At 51.6% G+C, this 9,492-nt stretch overlaps 1 long non-coding RNA gene across 1 annotated transcript; it reads left to right on the forward strand.

Annotated features, from left to right (window-relative positions):
• Positions 1-380: 380 nt before the first annotated feature.
• On the forward strand, positions 381-8,737 carry LOC132687743 (uncharacterized). Its single transcript, XR_009614250.2, has 3 exons — positions 381-748; positions 3,537-3,642; positions 7,336-8,737. It is a non-coding gene; the product is annotated as an uncharacterized LOC132687743 (long non-coding RNA).
• The last annotated feature ends 755 nt before the right edge of the window (positions 8,738-9,492 follow it).

The following is a 9,492-nucleotide window of genomic DNA, read 5'->3' on the forward strand; positions in this document are numbered from 1 at the left end:
GAAAAAGATCCAGATAGGAGAATTCTAGTCCCGAGCCAGCTTCTAGAAGGAAATAGGGTCTGTGCGTGCACTGAAGCCCCAAACCCAAGTATCCAGAGGCTTCTGCAGCTCAGGTGCCATAGGGGTGAGTCACCCAGCTGGGAGTGGGGTAGGGAGGTGGGACTTGGGAAAACGTTCCCTTTGTCCTCCTTCCTTCCCCCACCTTGTGCTCCTGAGAGCAGGGCAGGGAGGCTGAGCAGGATCAAAGCTATGCACACCTCCCGAGACACGACGTTGGCATGTTTAGTCACCTGGGCCGAGCTCTGGGAGGCTGTCATGAGTGTAACAAGGACAGCATGCACACTCTCCCCCCCTCCACCTTGCGGTGGCTTTAACGAGCCCTTGGGAAGCTATGGCCCTTGAAACAGATCACGTCCGTCCACGTCGAAAAGAGAGCATTATTAATAAGTTGCCCTGGGCACCCGGTAATGATTGTGAGCGGCTGTGAGCCAGGGTACACGAGGGCACTGCAACTTGAAAGGGAACATTTCCCAAAGGGAGGCGATAGGTCTTGATAATTGTTATAATAACAGCTCAGCAGGCCTGGGTTGGTTCCTTTCATCCTGTGAGGTCATAAATGGCTTTCTCCACCGGAGAAAGGACAGGGCCTCCACCCACCACAAACACCCTCTCGCCCGCACTCACCCAGCTGGGGATTTGCCCAGCTGTTATTTCTGAGCTGGGGAAACTTCGCGATTGTTAAAACAAGGTGAGCTAATCGTGCCTGTGTGCGCCATTCTCCCAGGATGGGAGTGGAAATTCCACTTGTCAAGTAGGCTCTCGAGTCCTCTGCCAGGAAGCCTGTTCCATTATATTGGCCCAGTTTCCCCCGGTCTCTCACACAGACTCGCGGTGTGCAGTGTAGTTAACATTTGGTTTGCTGCGGGAGAGGCCCCAGATGCGTGGCTGATTCCCTTTCCTCTTCTGTTCACGCTGAAAAAGGTGACAGTTGGGTCATGAGGAGGGAAGAGATAACACAACTTTGACCTTCCTCTTTGTGGGGCTCAGGGACCTCTCCTCAGGACTTTAACAGGGCCAGCAGCCAAAGGGTGGGCTGGCACCCAGAGTGCCGGCGACAGGCCTTGTGCATGTGGTCCGGAGGATGCGTTGATGAAGGCTCTTTGTCTGCTACCTGTCTGCTTTCTTTTACGTTGGTCCGAGATGGCGAGATCACGAGAGCGTGGGCCAGCGTGTGCAGGTCTGGGACGGCAGTACCGTGGCACTCCCCCTCCCCCGTGAATTCTCCCACAGCGGAGGAAGCCACCTCCGGGGTCACCTGGTTTGGAAGACAGCAGGGTTCATCTCTACTTGGCTCCTGCCTCTACTGGGATTCAAAGCTGCCTCCCTACATCTAGCATTTTCCCAACCCTTGGGTCTGGCCAGGCCCCCGCCTCAGCCCTCACTGGCCTTGCTGAGCAGCCACGGCCTCCCCTATAAGCCTAGTGGAAAACACACACCCCTGGCTTCCCTGTACATTTCAGTCTCTCCAGAAGCCAAGAAGCAGACCCGTGTTCCTGCCCTTGGGGAACTCAGGGCTCTCCCCTGCAACAAGGCTGTGATGGAACCCCGGCCACACCTGCTGCTGGAGGGAAAGGAAGAGTCATTTGGACCCTGCTCATGAGATGCTTATAGGACTGAGTTAAAGGCTGGGACAGGAGAGGACAGGCTGGCCTCTCTCAGTGTTGGATTTGGAAGTCAAGTGCCAAGAGAGAGCTATTTGGGAAAGCCAGTGTTTCAGTAACGACTACTCTTCAGCTAACGTGCCCCACCCTACCTCCCTGATTCTCTTCGGATCTTTCTTTGTCCCTGCTTCTTTCTCTTGGTCTCTGTACCACTGTCTCTTTGCTTTCTGCTCAAGGGAGGCTCACAAAGGTGCCTGGATTGACAATTCTCCCACAACAACTGGATGAGTACATAGACTCAGCCTTGGCACAAAGAACATTCTTCTACCCTCTGTGGCCAGACCCCCATCTAAGACCGTATCAGCACAACGCCAGGGCAAAAGAATGGTCAGCTGACTCCAGGAGATCCATTTTCCAGACTGACACCAGCAAACCCCTATCAGCGTCGGCCGTGACCTGACCTGGAAATGCCAACTTGCCGCCATTCCCCCACATTCTGGACTATGCTGAAATGAAGCACCCTTGGCCCAGAGGTTATTATTATTATTATTCATCTGGGATTATCTACAATCACAAAAAAAGACAGAAAATAATTGCCTCCCAGAAGAGGGAAATCAGGGACTCCAAGACAGGAAACAACTGTGACCCAGGGTCAGTCTCAGAGGTGGCTGAGCCCAGCCAGGGGTGTCCTCTGACCTCTGCCTCTCCCACCAGGACTCTGTCTTGGCAAGTTGCGCAGGGAACAAAGGAACCAGCTTGGGTGATGGGGCAAGGGGGTGGGATAACAGGCAGAAAGGGTTATCCCAACCACTTATTCTTCTCCTAGGAACCCCCCCAGGGTCTCAGCCCCAAGTAACCCAAAGGTCAAAGGTCAGGAGAGGCTCCGGCCAGGATGAGACCCCACAGCAGAGGGAGGACTCTTTTCCCAGATGCAAGCATCCTGTCTCTGCTTCCTGGCTGGACACACCTTGCCTCTTCTCTTGCTGGGGATTGTCCTCCTGCCTGAGGAGTTTTCGCACACAATGGTTGGCAGACTTTGGCATTTATTTTCATCACCATTTTAAGGCGAATGGCATTTGTCGCATTCCTTCCTGGCTGGCTTTGATGTGGGGCGATTTCCCACTCCCTAATGACAGGTGAGGAGCCGGCCAGCTAACACCCAGCACCTCTGGGCTGCCCGGCTATCCCTGCCAGATCTGGTTCCCACAGCTGCTGCTGCTGCTTGTTTTCAGTATCTATTTCGGGGACCTTAATTAAGATCCTCTTTAATGATGGAGAGGAACCTCTCTGGTGATTACCTCCTCACTTTTACAGTTCTCTCAGGCTCTTTCCCTTCCCTCCTCCTCTCGGCTCCCACAGTCTCCATGCCTCACCCAGCAGACATAGACAAGGACACGGCTTTTCCGCAGGGCTTTGGGGGTTCGGGCCGCCCCCTCCCCAGACATTCCAGCGACGCTCAGGTGCCATAACAATAACATGCAAGATCGTTTTAAAGCCTGTGCCCTAAACAAGCTGCAAAACTACAGTGTAGCGTGGCACTTGGCACTCAGAAGGAATGTAGTAAATGTTGGTTTTGATGAGCGAAATGAGTAAAAAGATCAGTGTTAAGGGTGAGTTTAGTACTGAACAAAATATTGATATTTGGGGTGGGACACTTCTGATATCCTGACTGGAAGCAGTGCTAGATTCTGGGCTTCTCTTCCCGAGCTAAGCATCTTCATCAATCCAGAGATACGGAGATCTGGTCACAAGCTGGGCTGTGTTGAGGCCAAGGGTCACATGGCAGGGAGAGTACTGGTCCAGGCTGTGGAATCCCTGCTTCGTCTGCCAAAGTTCTGTCCCAGGTCTTCCCTGGCTTCACTTTTTTGTCTGCAGATTGAGGCCATCAATCCCAACCGCACAGGTAGACCATAAAGTGATGGCAAGATTCTGCGTGTAAAAACGTCTGGCAAGAGCCCTTCCAGGTTGATCCAAGTTAAAGGTAAGACTTGGCTTTTCCTTCTGGAGGAAGAGGGGACTGGAAATCCCGGGAGTCCAGGGGCTTGGGCTGCAGCATCATGGAGCCCCAGATGGGCCTCCACCTGCTCTCGGTCCTCTCCCTGGCCCGAGGTCCTGCTTGTCTTCCTCCTCGGGTCTTGCCTCATCCCGCCTCCTTCCAGGCAGCCCTCCTGCCCCCACATTCCACTGCAACCCAACACTTAGCCCTGTCCATTCTGACCTTCTGTGGTGTCCACCTCACGTGGCCACATTGTATCCCTCCAAGGAGGTTACTACTTTCTTTTTTTCTTTTTTATTTTTTTTAACGTTTATTTATTTTTGAGACAGAGAGAGACAGAGCCTGAGCGGGGGTGGGTCAGAGAAAGAGAGGGAGACACAGAATCCGAAGCAGGCTCCAGGCTCTGAGCTGTCAGCACAGAGCCCAACGCGGGGCTCGAACTCACGGACCGCGAGATCATAACCTGAGCCGAAGTCAGAGGCTTAACCGACTGAGCCACCCAGGCTCCCCGGAGGTTGCTACTTTCTTAAAAGGAATCCTGGAATCCCAGAATGAACATTGAGGCCAGAGAGACCCAGGACTCATTCAGATCAACTCCTTTGTGGGAAATGCTGAGAACAGGCTCCCAAAGGTTGAAGGACAGGTTCAAGGCCACTCAGAGTTTCAGCAGCCAACTGGAGCTGCTGATGCCCAACTTGGTATTCTTTCCAGAAGACTTTGTGGCCAAGACTCGTACAGGGCAGCTTCGATGTATGGGAGGTGACGGGGAGATGTTGGTGTGGGCATGTGGGGGTGAGTGAGAGTCTAACACCCCAGCCCTTAGCAAGGGGTGCTTAATCATCCCCCACTCCTGAGTCCTCCAGTTTGACCCGCTCTGATCACAGAGTGGGCACTCTGCACAGAAGCTGTGAGCTTGGATCCCCATCCCTCTGAGCCTCAGTTTCCCCGTCTGTGAACTGAAGGGTTGTAGTGGGGAAACTCTTGGGTTCCCTCCAGCCGGGTCATTCCCTGGTACCATGAAGTGAAGCAAGAGATGTGGAGATCTCCACCCCCTTGCTTCACACCATCCTCACGAGTACCTGTCCACCGTGTGCACTGGCTGTCCTCCAGCAAGGCTGACCTGTCCTGACAAGATGGCTGGCTTTGGAGATGGGGTGGGCGTGGTGACTTATGGGCTAAGAGCCTGGAGATTTGAGTTCTGTTCCCTTGGTAGATATTCGCTTGTGACCTGGCTGTGGGAAAACCGTGGAATGATTCTGAGCTTGTTTCTTTTTTGTGTGTGAAATTGAGATAACAATTAGCCTCCAAACCACCCACCTCCGTGCGGTTTGGGTCAGGTGGACATTGGTTGTTCAATGTGCTCCACTTTTGTGGATTTGCAAGGGTGTTTTAATCTGTGTCAAGAAAAATTTAGGGAAGATACCCAGGAGGACCACCAACGCATTTCTTGGACCTGGTTACGGTGCCGAGAACCTAGTTCTCAGGAGCTGGGGCTCTGAGGGGCGTGGAGGGGCTGGCAGGTCTGGAGCCTGTCTTGCAATTCAGGTCTTCCTGGTGCTCTATGCCCAGGCCTTGGTTTTTATTTGCCTAGCACCTTTCTTCCCAGGAACTAAGAGGAGGCACACTTCGTTATCTCAGAGCCTTTCAACACCCAGGGGAGTCAGGGAGGTAACTGGGATCCTTATCAGGGGTGGGGCACAGGGCTGGGAAGGGGCCCCTGCATCTCTGCTCTGCCTCCCATCAGTGGTCTAGAGTTTCTGGGGCAGCTGGATTTTAGCATTTGGGCCCAGGAGACACTGGCCTGCTATCTAATTATTGCCAGAAAGAAAGACTTCAGATCAAATACTCTATCAGCAGAGTCATTATTTTAGGTAGCTGTCATTATTTTTGGTGCCAGTGAATCATCCCACACAGGTCTTCTCACAGCTACCTTGGGTCGCATTTCACAAACGGTTTATCTTGGAAGGTATAGCAGGAAGGAAACTGCTCAAAGCCAGGCACCTATGGAGACTTTATTGACACTTAAAAAAAAGTGGGGTGATGTGTGGCTGGCTCTGCTTTAAAATGTTCCCAGGCTCAAGTCACAGGCCATATATTTCATTGGGCCCACCATTATTATCTGGGAAGAATCTTGGTCCTGGTTAGACCTCTTTGATTTTCACGAGAGGATGTCCAGCTTTTCACCAGCTGGACATTTGGTGGGTCATCGGGTCTCATGGAAAACTTCATCACTTAGAAGGGGCTTTGAGCAAGGCACCAGTCATTAGAACCTAGAGTTTCCCAGAATTTGTCTGAACCTGGCCTAGAGACACTCTCCTTTGACAGCATGACTTCAGAGATCTGCAGACGACACTCTCCACCATGTGCTCTAACATCTACTGATGGACCACATTAGGCCATCAGGACTCACATAGCTGCACTGAACGTCACGTGCCTGGCCCTCAGTTAACTGCACTTCACATCAGGCAGACTCCCGTATACCTCTCTGGCAAATGTAAGAGACAGCTCGCGGTCTGCTACAAAGTCATCTCTGAGCGGGGGGGCTCACGGTCTTATCTTCTGTCCTCTTTGGGAGGGGTTAAGGAGACATTTCTTTGCTTTCTCCGGGACATCAGGAATGCTGGTGCTTCTCATAGGCAAGTGGTTTGCTTTAATCTTGAGGGTCCTGGGAGCTGTGCAGCTGATCAGGTTTCGTTTTGGCACTGACTGTTAGAAGTTTCTGAGCCAAATTTGTGGCCCACCCCCAGCAAATGGATCAAAGTTTATGGTATGTTTATTTTGTATTAGTCCCATCCTTGGCTCCATTTTATGGCTTTACCCATGCTTTTACATTTTTTCTTTCTCACCTGCTTCTAATTTATGTCATCTTGCTGAATTTGATACATCTTTATATGCTGCCTTAAATCCTTTTGTGAAACAAAGAGGTATACAAACAGACAAACAAATGCATATTCTGTCTCGTCACTGGACAACATATGACAATTTTTGGCATGGGAAATAGGGTCTGTACAGCTCCTGCTTGTCCCCAGGGCCATCATTCTTCTACAAGACCAGCCAGATAAACTGAGCAAAGCCAAGTTTCTACTCTCCAAGGGGTGGGGAGTCAAAAGCAAATAAATAACTACACAGAAAGTCAGGAGATTTCAAGAGCTGTGAGGAAGATAAAGCAGGGTAGGGGGAAGAGGGCACAGAGAGCCCAGCCAGGGACCATCTTACCGAGAGGGGTTTTTGAGCAGAGCCCAGGGAAGAGGGGGAAGTATCGGGGCATCCACGGTGAAAGAGAATTCCAAGCAGAGAGACTGGTCAGTGCAAAGCTGAGAATGTTGGAGGAGTTCATGGAGGCCAGCACGGTAGGGGAGGACTGCGTGTGGAGGAGAGCGGGAGCAGACAGGGAGCAGGGACTCCATCCCCCAGGACCTCCCCAGCCACAGTAAATACTTGATGTTCTGCTGAGATGAGAAGACTCTGTGGGTCTGGGCATGGTCACTGTGGCCATAAAGGGCAAGAACGAAGCAGGCAGATGTGGAGGGAGGCTATTGCAGTGATCCGGATGAGAACTGATGGGGGTTTGCACTACAGTAATGGCAGCAGAAGGGGTAAGAAGTGGTCAGACTCTGAATCTTTCTCCATACCCTCTCACCAAACTAGAGGTCTGTTTTGTTTGTTCTTTTTGTCTAGGTTCCGACCTTTTCTACATTGAACAGTGCAACCTGGCTGCTGTCCCCATCCTTCGCAGCTTGTCAGCTCTCCTCTGCGTGACATGGTGCTCCTGCAACCCTCATGCCTTTCGTTTCCACGACCCATCTCTTCTCCGTGTCCTCTCACCTGGCACAGAGCTCTGTCACAATCGGACCAGGCTTCTCTCACACCACCCACCCTTTTCAGCTTAGTGCTTCAGAGCACTTTGTTTTTGTCCTTCTTATTCTCAAACATTGCTACACAATTTGCAGGGCCCAGTGCAAATAAAAATGGGGGTGCCAGTTTAAAAGTTACTAAGAGATTCAAGATGGCGACAGGAGAGCATTAAACCCAAACCGCGGGGCCCTCCTGAGCACAGGGCCCTGTGTGGTCACACACCCACGAAGCTGGCCTTGCCCGTTCTGCATGCTCCCAGGACAATCTCATGCACGCTGGCAGTAACCACCACACACGCTAATGACTCTCACATGCATATTCTTTCTTGAGCCCCAGAGCCAATTGTTGGGCCAACCTATTGACATCAACACTTTGTCACTTTGCAGGCAACTTAGAAGCAGTACGTTCAAGACCGAACTCATTATCTTTCCCCCCGAAACCTGCTTCTCCTCCTGTATTCTCTATCTTGATAAATAGCAACATAATCCTCTGAGGTGCCCAAACCAGAAAGCTCTGAGTCATCTCTGACTCTACTGCTGCCTTACCCCCATATCCAATAGGTCTCTAGGTTTGAGTGATTATAGTTGCCTATTATCTCTGCTATCCATCGGCTCCTCAGCGCTCCAGGCCCCTGCCCTAGTTCCGGTGTTCACAGCTCCTGCTCCCTCTGCTTCAGGTGTCTCCTTATGCCCGCCCCCTTGTTTCCTAGCACCATCCATCTTTCTCTACTGTGTCACCACAGTGAGGTTTCTAAAACACAAAAATCAATTGCTTCACTCCCATTTCTACAACTTCCAGAGTCTGCAGAACAAAGTTTAAACTCTGGCATTGCATGCCGGCTCTTCGTAATGTATTCTCTGCCTACTACCTGCATCTCCCAGCCCTGACCCTGGCCAATACCCTCCACACTGCAAACGGTGCCAGGGATCCAGCTATCCTTGTCCACCCCCCAACAGGCCAAGCACCTTCACACTACTTACCTGTGCACATCCTGTTCTCCCCGCCGGGTGCCAACCCTGTGGCTCCCTCTGACCACCATGCTCCTTCTGGACCTTTATGATGCAGCTCTAGGATGTCAGGTTGAGTCTTCCACCTCCCAAAGATGCACTAAAAAGACCCAATAAGGCTAAGAGTTAGAAAAAGTCCAGAGCAGAACCGACTGAGGAGGCTGTCGTGAAAATGGAAGGCATTTATAGGAATTTCTGGAAGAAATGAAGTGATAAGATCATATTAAAGGGACAGCTGATTAGTACACAGGTGAGCAGACAATACAGGTGAAGAGGATACTCCCTTGAAGTTAAAGGTGAGGGTATTCCCGACAGCACTTCAAAGGACTTGATGCTCGCAGCAACAGGGATAGCTAATGGATATGTGGTGGGATAGTCTCACTTGGCAAATTGAAAAGACATGAACGGCAAACTGGATCACTTCCCCCCAGTGAGAGTGGCAAGCTCATGTTGTGTGTGTTCCTTACCAAGTCTCAGTGTGGACTGAAGAATGAAAAGGTGTGGCAGGGCCCCAGCGAACTCTGAGCCGTACCACAAATATGGAGAACTGAAAGGAGTCTGAAGGATGGTGAAATTCCCTAAGGCCCTCAGCACCCACAGAGACAACTCCTTTCCATCTTCCTGTTGACACTGTCCTGTTGACATCAATGGCTTTGCTAGAAGACAGGAAGCCAGCAGCAGGGAGCGACGTGATGGTCTTCAGGGCTTACCCGAGCTCCTCACCCCAGCTGTTGGCCAATGTTCTCCAGACCGTGAAGTTACTACTAGGAGCAGAATGCATAGCACCTGAGCATGAGGATGGGCACCCTCATAGCCCTGAGCCTTTTAACTGAGAACTCTGGCCTGTTGCTCTGTTCCCAGCCCACCTCTCCTGAAAGGAAGCCACCATCAGTGTGGTGGCTCAGTTCCCACCCCAGGCAAGCCCCACCCCTGGAGCCTAGCAGCTATCACAAACCTACCTTTTCTAGGGGAA

The sequence above is a fragment of the Panthera onca genome, chromosome A3 (assembly GCF_046562875.1).
Source record: "Panthera onca isolate mPanOnc1 chromosome A3, mPanOnc1 haplotype 2, whole genome shotgun sequence".
Taxonomy (NCBI): Eukaryota; Metazoa; Chordata; class Mammalia; order Carnivora; family Felidae; genus Panthera; species Panthera onca.